This window comes from Anomaloglossus baeobatrachus, chromosome 10 (genome assembly GCF_048569485.1).
Source record: "Anomaloglossus baeobatrachus isolate aAnoBae1 chromosome 10, aAnoBae1.hap1, whole genome shotgun sequence".
NCBI lineage: Eukaryota > Metazoa > Chordata > Amphibia > Anura > Aromobatidae > Anomaloglossus > Anomaloglossus baeobatrachus.
The window spans coordinates 150533077-150541986 of NC_134362.1; the positions used below are offsets into that span (position 1 = coordinate 150533077).

At 43.4% G+C, this 8910-nt stretch overlaps 1 long non-coding RNA gene across 1 annotated transcript; it reads right to left on the reverse strand.

The window, feature by feature from the left end:
* Nucleotides 1-2747: 2747 nt before the first annotated feature.
* LOC142255239 (uncharacterized) lies at nucleotides 2748-5760 on the reverse strand. Its single transcript, XR_012727385.1, has 3 exons — nucleotides 5315-5760; nucleotides 5053-5205; nucleotides 2748-2869 (listed from the first exon to the last, which is right to left on the reverse strand). It is a non-coding gene; the product is annotated as an uncharacterized LOC142255239 (long non-coding RNA).
* Nucleotides 5761-8910: the final 3150 nt, after the last annotated feature.

The following is an 8910-nucleotide window of genomic DNA, read 5'->3' on the forward strand; positions in this document are numbered from 1 at the left end:
AAATTTGCTGAAAAACACCCCATGAAGCCAGCTCAGTTCTGTAAAAGTATTCTATGGACAGATGAGACCAAGATCAACCTGTACCAGAATGATGGGAAGAAAAAAGTTTGGAGAAGAAAGGGAATGGCACATGATCCAAAGCACACCACATCTTCTGTAAAACATGGTGGAGGCAACGTGATGGCATGGGCATGCATGGCTTTCAATGGCACTGGGTCACTTGTGTTTATTGATGACATAACAGCAGACAAGAGTAGCCGGATGAATTCTGAAGTGTACCGGGATATACTTTCAGCCCAGATTCAGCCAAATGCCGCAAAGTTGATCGGACGGCGCTTCATAGTACAGATGGACAATGACCCCAAGCATACAGCCAAAGCTACCCAGGAGTTCATGAGTGCAAAAAAGTGGAACATTCTGCAATGGCCAAGTCAATCACCAGATCTTAACCCAATTGAGCATGCATTTCACTTGCTCAAATCCAGACTTAAGACGGAAAGACCCACAAACAAGCAAGACCTGAAGGCTGCGGCTGTAAAGGCCTGGCAAAGCATTAAGAAGGAGGAAACCCAGCGTTTGGTGATGTCCATGGGTTCCAGACTTAAGGCAGTGATTGCCTCCAAAGGATTCGCAACAAAATATTGAAAATAAAAATATTTTGTTTCGGTTTGGTTTATTTAGTTAACAGCATTAAAATAAATCCTTTATTGATTATTCTAAAAAAGAGTAAACCAATCCCTCTAATTAAGTATTTTCAGCTCACAAAGCCTTCACCATGTATAGTCAATGCGTGCCCAGATAGCCTAAGGCAGTTCATACCGCTTTTAGAACATCATGGTGGAGGCCACTAGTTCAAAAACAAATAAACAAACCAACATAATAAACAAACACAAAGTGATTATGCCAAATCAACGGACCTTGGTCCAATTTGATAGAAAAACTAAGGCATAAAAAACTAAATATACCTAACAAAAATTCATCAATTATTATATGATACTGACAGCGGTCAGATACCACAATTATATACATATATTAGGCATATAGCAGGAATGGTTCAAAAACAAAAAAACAAACCAACATAATAAACAAACACAAGGTGATTATGCCAGATCAACGGACAATGGTCCAATTTGATAGAAAAACTAAGGCATAAAAAACTAAATATACCTAACAGAAATTGCATCAATCGTTATATGATACTGACAGCGGTCAGATATCACAATTATAGACATATATTAGGCATATAACAGGAATGGAAACAAGATAGGACACCCAGGACCACTTTAAGCATGATAGAAAAACATATGGTCACCCTCAAGGGACAATATAGAATACTAAGAGAGCTAGGAGGGAATGAATGACCAGTATCATAAGTTTGAAAAGGAGTCAATTCAAACGAGGACAGTTCAAGTATAACAATACAATCTTTATTAGATATAAAAAGCAGATATTAAAAGGACTTGAACAATAATCCAAAGTTGTAGATTATAAATAGAGACAGGAGTTAGAGGAAAAGTTCAGAGCAAAAGGCTGTTCAGGTCTGAACCATCACCATGGGGGATAGAAAGTAAAGGCTCAATCCCGGCATGTACAAATTTGGTATTATAATCCTAGTGGAGGAAAATATGCCGGTTATTAAGAAAAGCATAGTTACTTACCCGTGGTGAAGTCAGACCAACAGCCACCGCACCCCAACGCGTTTCGTAGTCTTTTTCAAGGGACTGCGACATGGTGTGTGGTGAGGGGGATCTATTTATATGTGCCCCAACCAAATGATAGGTCCAACGCTCGTTATCGGCCGCATACAGGGGCGGAAGTCCGTCCGGAGCGTCCATCATCGGGCCGTTCCCGGAAGTGACGCGGGCGTGTCAGTGTCGTCACACTGCGCCCGCCTCATCCCATTACGGAGGCCGTCATGCAGGAGGCTCGGGAGGGGACCGCACAGCGCATGCGTGCCACGGGCGCGGCCATCTTTGAAAAGGGCACTAAAAAGGGCAAGAATCGTCTCTGGCGATACCGCATAGAAAATGTTTAATATATATCATAAGTGTTAAGAACAAGGTGGAAAACGTTCCCATGTATTAGGGATATCTCATGAGTAGTATGAGAACAAGATATATGATCCCACAGAACAATGCAGAATAGAGGGGAGGGGCCAACTGAGCATCACTCCCCCCCATACTACAAACAGGCGTACATTTCACATCCAAAGAGATGTTGGTCACCCAGCTTATCATTAAGGGTCATTCACATCCAATCTGTATGTCAGCCCCCGCAAGGGGCAACAGGGAAAAAATCAGGGAAGAAAGATGATCCTAGAAACAACATCTACTCAAAAGGGAATCATATATTAATACATCGATCTCCCAATATAGGGCTATTTGGAGGGGAGATTTGAAGGAAAGAATTCCCCTCTAAAAAGGGGGGGGGGGGGGGGGAGGACCGAATAGGAGTGCGGCATGGTGGGACCCACGACTCTTAATCCAGATAGAAGGACAGAGTCGAGGGCACCACAGACCCGACTCCAAAATTGTAATGTCCTGTTACCACAGACTACAAATAAAATCAATGTGGAAAAGATAAAGAGAGGTAGGGATCCGTCATGACGCAAGCCCTGATCCACCCCCAAGGGGGACAGGGTCACAGGCCGCGGCAGGCAGAATCCCGGCCAGTCAACACGGTAAAACACATAAACATATATAACAATACAAAAAATATCCAATAGAAATTTGTCATAATTTTTTCAAACGACGATATCTTCATATTTCATGCTGGTAATCCAAGCCAAGTATCATATGTCCCAGTAGTTGTTACAAGGATGCCAGAATAGATAGAGATCCCTCTCGATCATAGATAAGAAAGAAGTACACTAACAATAAATAGAAAATAAAACTGAGATTAAAAACCAATACAGAAAACACACCATTAAAAGAACAGAGGAGGGGCAGAGGTTAAGACCAGTGATCTTATATAGACATTATAAAAAAGGCGCAAAGGACAATTTCTCGTTTAGGCCGCATGGTGCCATAGTTCCCAGTGTAACGATCCAGCGGCATTCGAGTTTAGCCAGCGCTTTTTTATAATTACCACCTCTAATTCCTAGTTTAAGCTTATCAATCCCCCGCACTTTCAAGGAGGAGGGGTTGCAAGCGTGATGTAATTTGAAGTGTCGTGGGATGGTCTTGAGGGACTCGAGATCAGACACCTCCCTTGCAGCAATTATGTCCCTAACATGCTCGCGCACCCGAATGCGGAATTGTCTAGATGTTAGTCCGACATATGTCAGCCCGCAGCCGCATCCGGCCGCGTAGATCACGTACTCAGTGCTGCAATTGATGAAGTGCCTGATCTCAAAGCTCCTCTTCCCATCCGCTGACAAAAAGGTTTTAGTCCTTTCAATGTTGCGGCATGACAGGCATGTTCCACATGGAAAACATCCCCACCTTGGTGGTCCAACATTGAAGGGAAAAGAGGTTTTGGGAGCGTAGTGACTATAAACCAGATAGTCTTTCAAATTACGGTTTTTCCGAGCTGTCAAAGCTGGGAATCTAGGGAGTGCCAATCTCAATGATGGATCGGTTTTCAAAATTGACCAATGTTTACGAAAAATTCCTCTAATATCCTCCCATTGATTGTTGTAGGTTGAAATGAACCGAATGGTGGTATCTTGTTGTTTCATATTGTTTTTAGAGGAAAGAAGTTGGTCTCTAGATGTAATTTTGGCTCTACCATAGCCTCGTTTGATGTCCCTGAGACTATATCCCCTATCTCTGAAACGATTTTTAAGATCCAGAGCTTGCTGTTCAAAGGATTGGTCCGTTGAACAAACTCTCCGTGCACGCAAGAATTGCCCTGTTGGTATTGCCCTGATGGTAGAGGGTAGGTGTGCAGATGAAGCGTGCAGGAGACTGTTAACAGAGGTTTCCTTCCTAAAAATGGTAGTCTGGACAGTACGATCAGGCAGAATCATCACCTTGATATCCAAAAAATCAACCTCCACTGGATCCCACTTATAGGTGAGTCTGATATTTAAATCATTGCAATTAAGTGATGTAATGAATTCCTGCAGTTCAAGTTCGGTTCCCCTCCAGAAGATAAGAATGTCATCAATGTATCTATGCCAGCACTGCACAGGGGAAACGGCGCAGGCCCCGTCACCGAGAACCTCCCTCTCCCACGCACCCAAGAAGAGGTTCGCGTACGACGGGGCGCACGCCGCGCCCATTGCAGTGCCGCGCTTCTGGAGGAAGAACCGATCCTTGAACAAAAAGAAATTGTGGGTAAGAATAAATTCCAACAATTCCAAGATCAAATTCTGCATATCAACATCCCAATTGCTCATCCGTAGGAAGCATCTCGCGGCGGCCAAACCATCGCAGTGCCGGATACATGAATAAAGGGTCTCCACATCAACTGTCACCAGCAACACACCACTATCCAAAGAGATACCATCAATCCTTCTCAGGACGTCCGAGGTATCTCTGACAAAGGAGGGCAGCGTTTCAACTAATGGATGTAGATAAAATTCAATAAACTTACAAATACTATCGCATAGCCCTCCGATGCCAGAGACAATCGGACGCCCTGGGGGACAGGTAGGATTTTTATGTATCTTAGGTAATAAGTAGAAAGTGGGCGTTACTGGGAATTTGGCGTGGAGACCCTCATATACCTTTCTCGTAATCACACCACGCTGGAAAGCCGCCTCAAGAATACATTCCAATTCAGACTCAAACCCTTTCGTAGGATTACCAGACAAGGGAATATAGGTGTCATGGTCTCTTAACTGCCTAAAGGCCTCACGTTCATACATGTCCGTAGGCCAAATTACCACATTACCCCCCTTGTCCGCAGGTTTTATCACAATACCTTCTAATGATTTTAGCTCCTCAATTGCTTTTTTATGTCTCAGAGGGAGATTATGACCATTCGTCGATCTCTTAAGATTCCGGAGATCTTCTGAGACTAATTTAATGAAGATATCAACCTGCGGACAAAGGGAGGAAGGCGGAAAGGCAGTAGAGCGTGGATATATCGAGGTGGGGAATTTACCTGATGAGGTGTCAGCCGATTCCTTTTCCAGTTCCTTCAAAATTTTCAAAACCTCCAGATCATCAGATGTTAGTCCTTGAACATCCATGTCATCTTTGGAATGCAATTTACACAGGATTAATTTCCTGGCAAATAATTGCAGGTCTTTTGTTACTGTAAAAAAATCGAAATCAGCATCAGGGGCAAAAGAAAGACCAAGACTTAAAACATCAATCTGATTCTCAGTTAATTTATGTTTAGATAAATTGACGACCTCCAATACCTGTTTACTTTTTTTATCCTTTGATTGTGGAGGGGTCAATTTTCTCTTTGTTTGGTAGTTCCTTTCCCCCTGATGCTTAGATCTCGTCTGTATGCCCAGTCTTTCTGCAAATTGGTCACTCAAGCCACTCCCCATAGGGATCTCCTCTTCCGCTGAGGACATGGATGAAAAGGAACCAGAGCGTGAGCCCATATTTTTGTTTTTTCTCCTTATACTCCTCTTCCATCTATATACGGTTCCATTTTTATAATCTGATAGATCTCTCTGGTATTTTCTTGTTTTTGTTCCTGTAATCTCTTTTTCCCATTTGGAAAAATCTTTGTCCAGATCTGCGTTGAGGGATGCTAGTTTTTCTTTGGAAAGACAATCCACCAGTTTCACCTGGATGGTGTTAATTTCCGATTCAACTTCCTTCAATGTGCTAGCATTATGGCCAACTAGGAGTTTCATAAAGGTCATGGATATCAAAGAGTAGACTGGAGGAAAAACGGGTTTAAAAACCGCGCTAGGAAACCACGAGCAAGGATGTAAATGAATATTTTTCTTTTATTTAGATAATTCCAACGCGTTTCGGAGACCCATCTGTCTCCTTCCTCAGGGAAAAAGATTCTTTTTCCCTGAGGAAGGAGACAGATGGGTCTCCGAAACGCGTTGGAATTATCTAAATAAAAGAAAAATATTCATTTACATCCTTGCTCGTGGTTTCCTAGCGCGGTTTTTAAACCCGTTTTTCCTCCAGTCTACTCTTTGATATCCTTTGCTCAGACACGGGGCCGCTGCTGAACCACTAAAGCACTCATCCACGTTCTCTAAGGGGTTGTGACTGGCACAACCCAGCCAGGTGAGTGTGTTTTTAACCCTTTTTCCCTCTGCCCTGTAAATCGGGTAAGACCCTATTGCGCCTTTTCTCTCCTACTACAGCTTCTCATAAAGGTCATGGAGCATACATTAGAAGCCTCCTCCCATTCCTTTTTAAAGGTCTCCTCCTTTATATCAAAGGAGGGAAATAATTGTACTCGTAAGCCTCTTGGGATGAGGCCTTTCTGAATGTATCGCTCCATGAATGTCATATTCCACCAAAGTCTTGTCTTTTGGTTTAAAAGTTGTTTTAATCTGCCAACCAATTTTACATTCTCCTCTGTTTCAACATTAAAAACAGGCTCTGAACCTTCACAAAAAACCTGATTGATTTTTGTTAGCCACGCTTCTTCGCGCGCTTTGTGGTCCATGTGTCCTGTAGAAACTGCTGTGAATAGACACAGGTCTCTTAACGTGAGGCCTTTAGGCAGTTAAGAGACCATGACACCTATATTCCCTTGTCTGGTAATCCTACGAAAGGGTTTGAGTCTGAATTGGAATGTATTCTTGAGGCGGCTTTCCAGCGTGGTGTGATTACGAGAAAGGTATATGAGGGTCTCCACGCCAAATTCCCAGTAACGCCCACTTTCTACTTATTACCTAAGATACATAAAAATCCTACCTGTCCCCCAGGGCGTCCGATTGTCTCTGGCATCGGAGGGCTATGCGATAGTATTTGTAAGTTTATTGAATTTTATCTACATCCATTAGTTGAAACGCTGCCCTCCTTTGTCAGAGATACCTCGGACGTCCTGAGAAGGATTGATGGTATCTCTTTGGATAGTGGTGTGTTGCTGGTGACAGTTGATGTGGAGACCCTTTATTCATGTATCCGGCACTGCGATGGTTTGGCCGCCGCGAGATGCTTCCTACGGATGAGCAATTGGGATGTTGATATGCAGAATTTGATCTTGGAATTGTTGGAATTTATTCTTACCCACAATTTCTTTTTGTTCAAGGATCGGTTCTTCCTCCAGAAGCGCGGCACTGCAATGGGCGCGGCGTGCGCCCCGTCGTACGCGAACCTCTTCTTGGGTGCGTGGGAGAGGGAGGTTCTCGGTGACGGGGCCTGCGCCGTTTCCCCTGTGCAGTGCTGGCATAGATACATTGATGACATTCTTATCTTCTGGAGGGGAACCGAACTTGAACTGCAGGAATTCATTACATCACTTAATTGCAATGATTTAAATATCAGACTCACCTATAAGTGGGATCCAGTGGAGGTTGATTTTTTGGATATCAAGGTGATGATTCTGCCTGATCGTACTGTCCAGACTACCATTTTTAGGAAGGAAACCTCTGTTAACAGTCTCCTGCACGCTTCATCTGCACACCTACCCTCTACCATCAGGGCAATACCAACAGGGCAATTCTTGCGTGCACGGAGAGTTTGTTCAACGGACCAATCCTTTGAACAGCAAGCTCTGGATCTTAAAAATCGTTTCAGAGATAGGGGATATAGTCTCAGGGACATCAAACGAGGCTATGGTAGAGCCAAAATTACATCTAGAGACCAACTTCTTTCCTCTAAAAACAATATGAAACAACAAGATACCACCATTCGGTTCATTTCAACCTACAACAATCAATGGGAGGATATTAGAGGAATTTTTCGTAAACATTGGTCAATTTTGAAAACCGATCCATCATTGAGATTGGCACTCCCTAGATTCCCAGCTTTGACAGCTCGGAAAAACCGTAATTTGAAAGACTATCTGGTTTATAGTCACTACGCTCCCAAAACCTCTTTTCCCTTCAATGTTGGACCACCAAGGTGGGGATGTTTTCCATGTGGAACATGCCTGTCATGCCGCAACATTGAAAGGACTAAAACCTTTTTGTCAGCGGATGGGAAGAGGAGCTTTGAGATCAGGCACTTCATCAATTGCAGCACTGAGTACGTGATCTACGCGGCCGGATGCGGCTGCGGGCTGACATATGTCGGACTAACATCTAGACAATTCCGCATTCGGGTGCGCGAGCATGTTAGGGACATAATTGCTGCAAGGGAGGTGTCTGATCTCGAGTCCCTCAAGACCATCCCACGACACTTCAAATTACATCACGCTTGCAACCCCTCCTCCTTGAAAGTGCGGGGGATTGATAAGCTTAAACTAGGAATTAGAGGTGGTAATTATAAAAAAGCGCTGGCTAAACTCGAATGCCGCTGGATCGTTACACTGGGAACTATGGCACCATGCGGCCTAAACGAGAAATTGTCCTTTGCGCCTTTTTTATAATGTCTATATAAGATCACTGGTCTTAACCTCTGCCCCTCCTCTGTTCTTTTAATGGTGTGTTTTCTGTATTGGTTTTTAATCTCAGTTTTATTTTCTATTTATTGTTAGTGTACTTCTTTCTTATCTATGATCGAGAGGGATCCCTATCTATTCTGGCATCCTTGTAACAACTACTGGGACATATGATACTTGGCTTGGATTACCAGCATGAAATATGAAGATATCGTCGTTTGAAAAAATTATGACAAATTTCTATTGGATATTTTTTGTATTGTTATATATGTTTATGTGTTTTACCGTGTTGACTGGCCGGGATTCTGCCTGCCGTGGCCTGTGACCCTGTCCCCCTTGGGGGTGGATCAGGGCTTGCGTCATGACGGATCCCTACCTCTCTTTATCTTTTCCACATTGATTTTATTTGTAGTCTGTGGTAACAGGACATTACAATTTTGGAGTCGGGTCTGTGGTGCCCTCGACTCTGTCCTTCTATCTGGATTA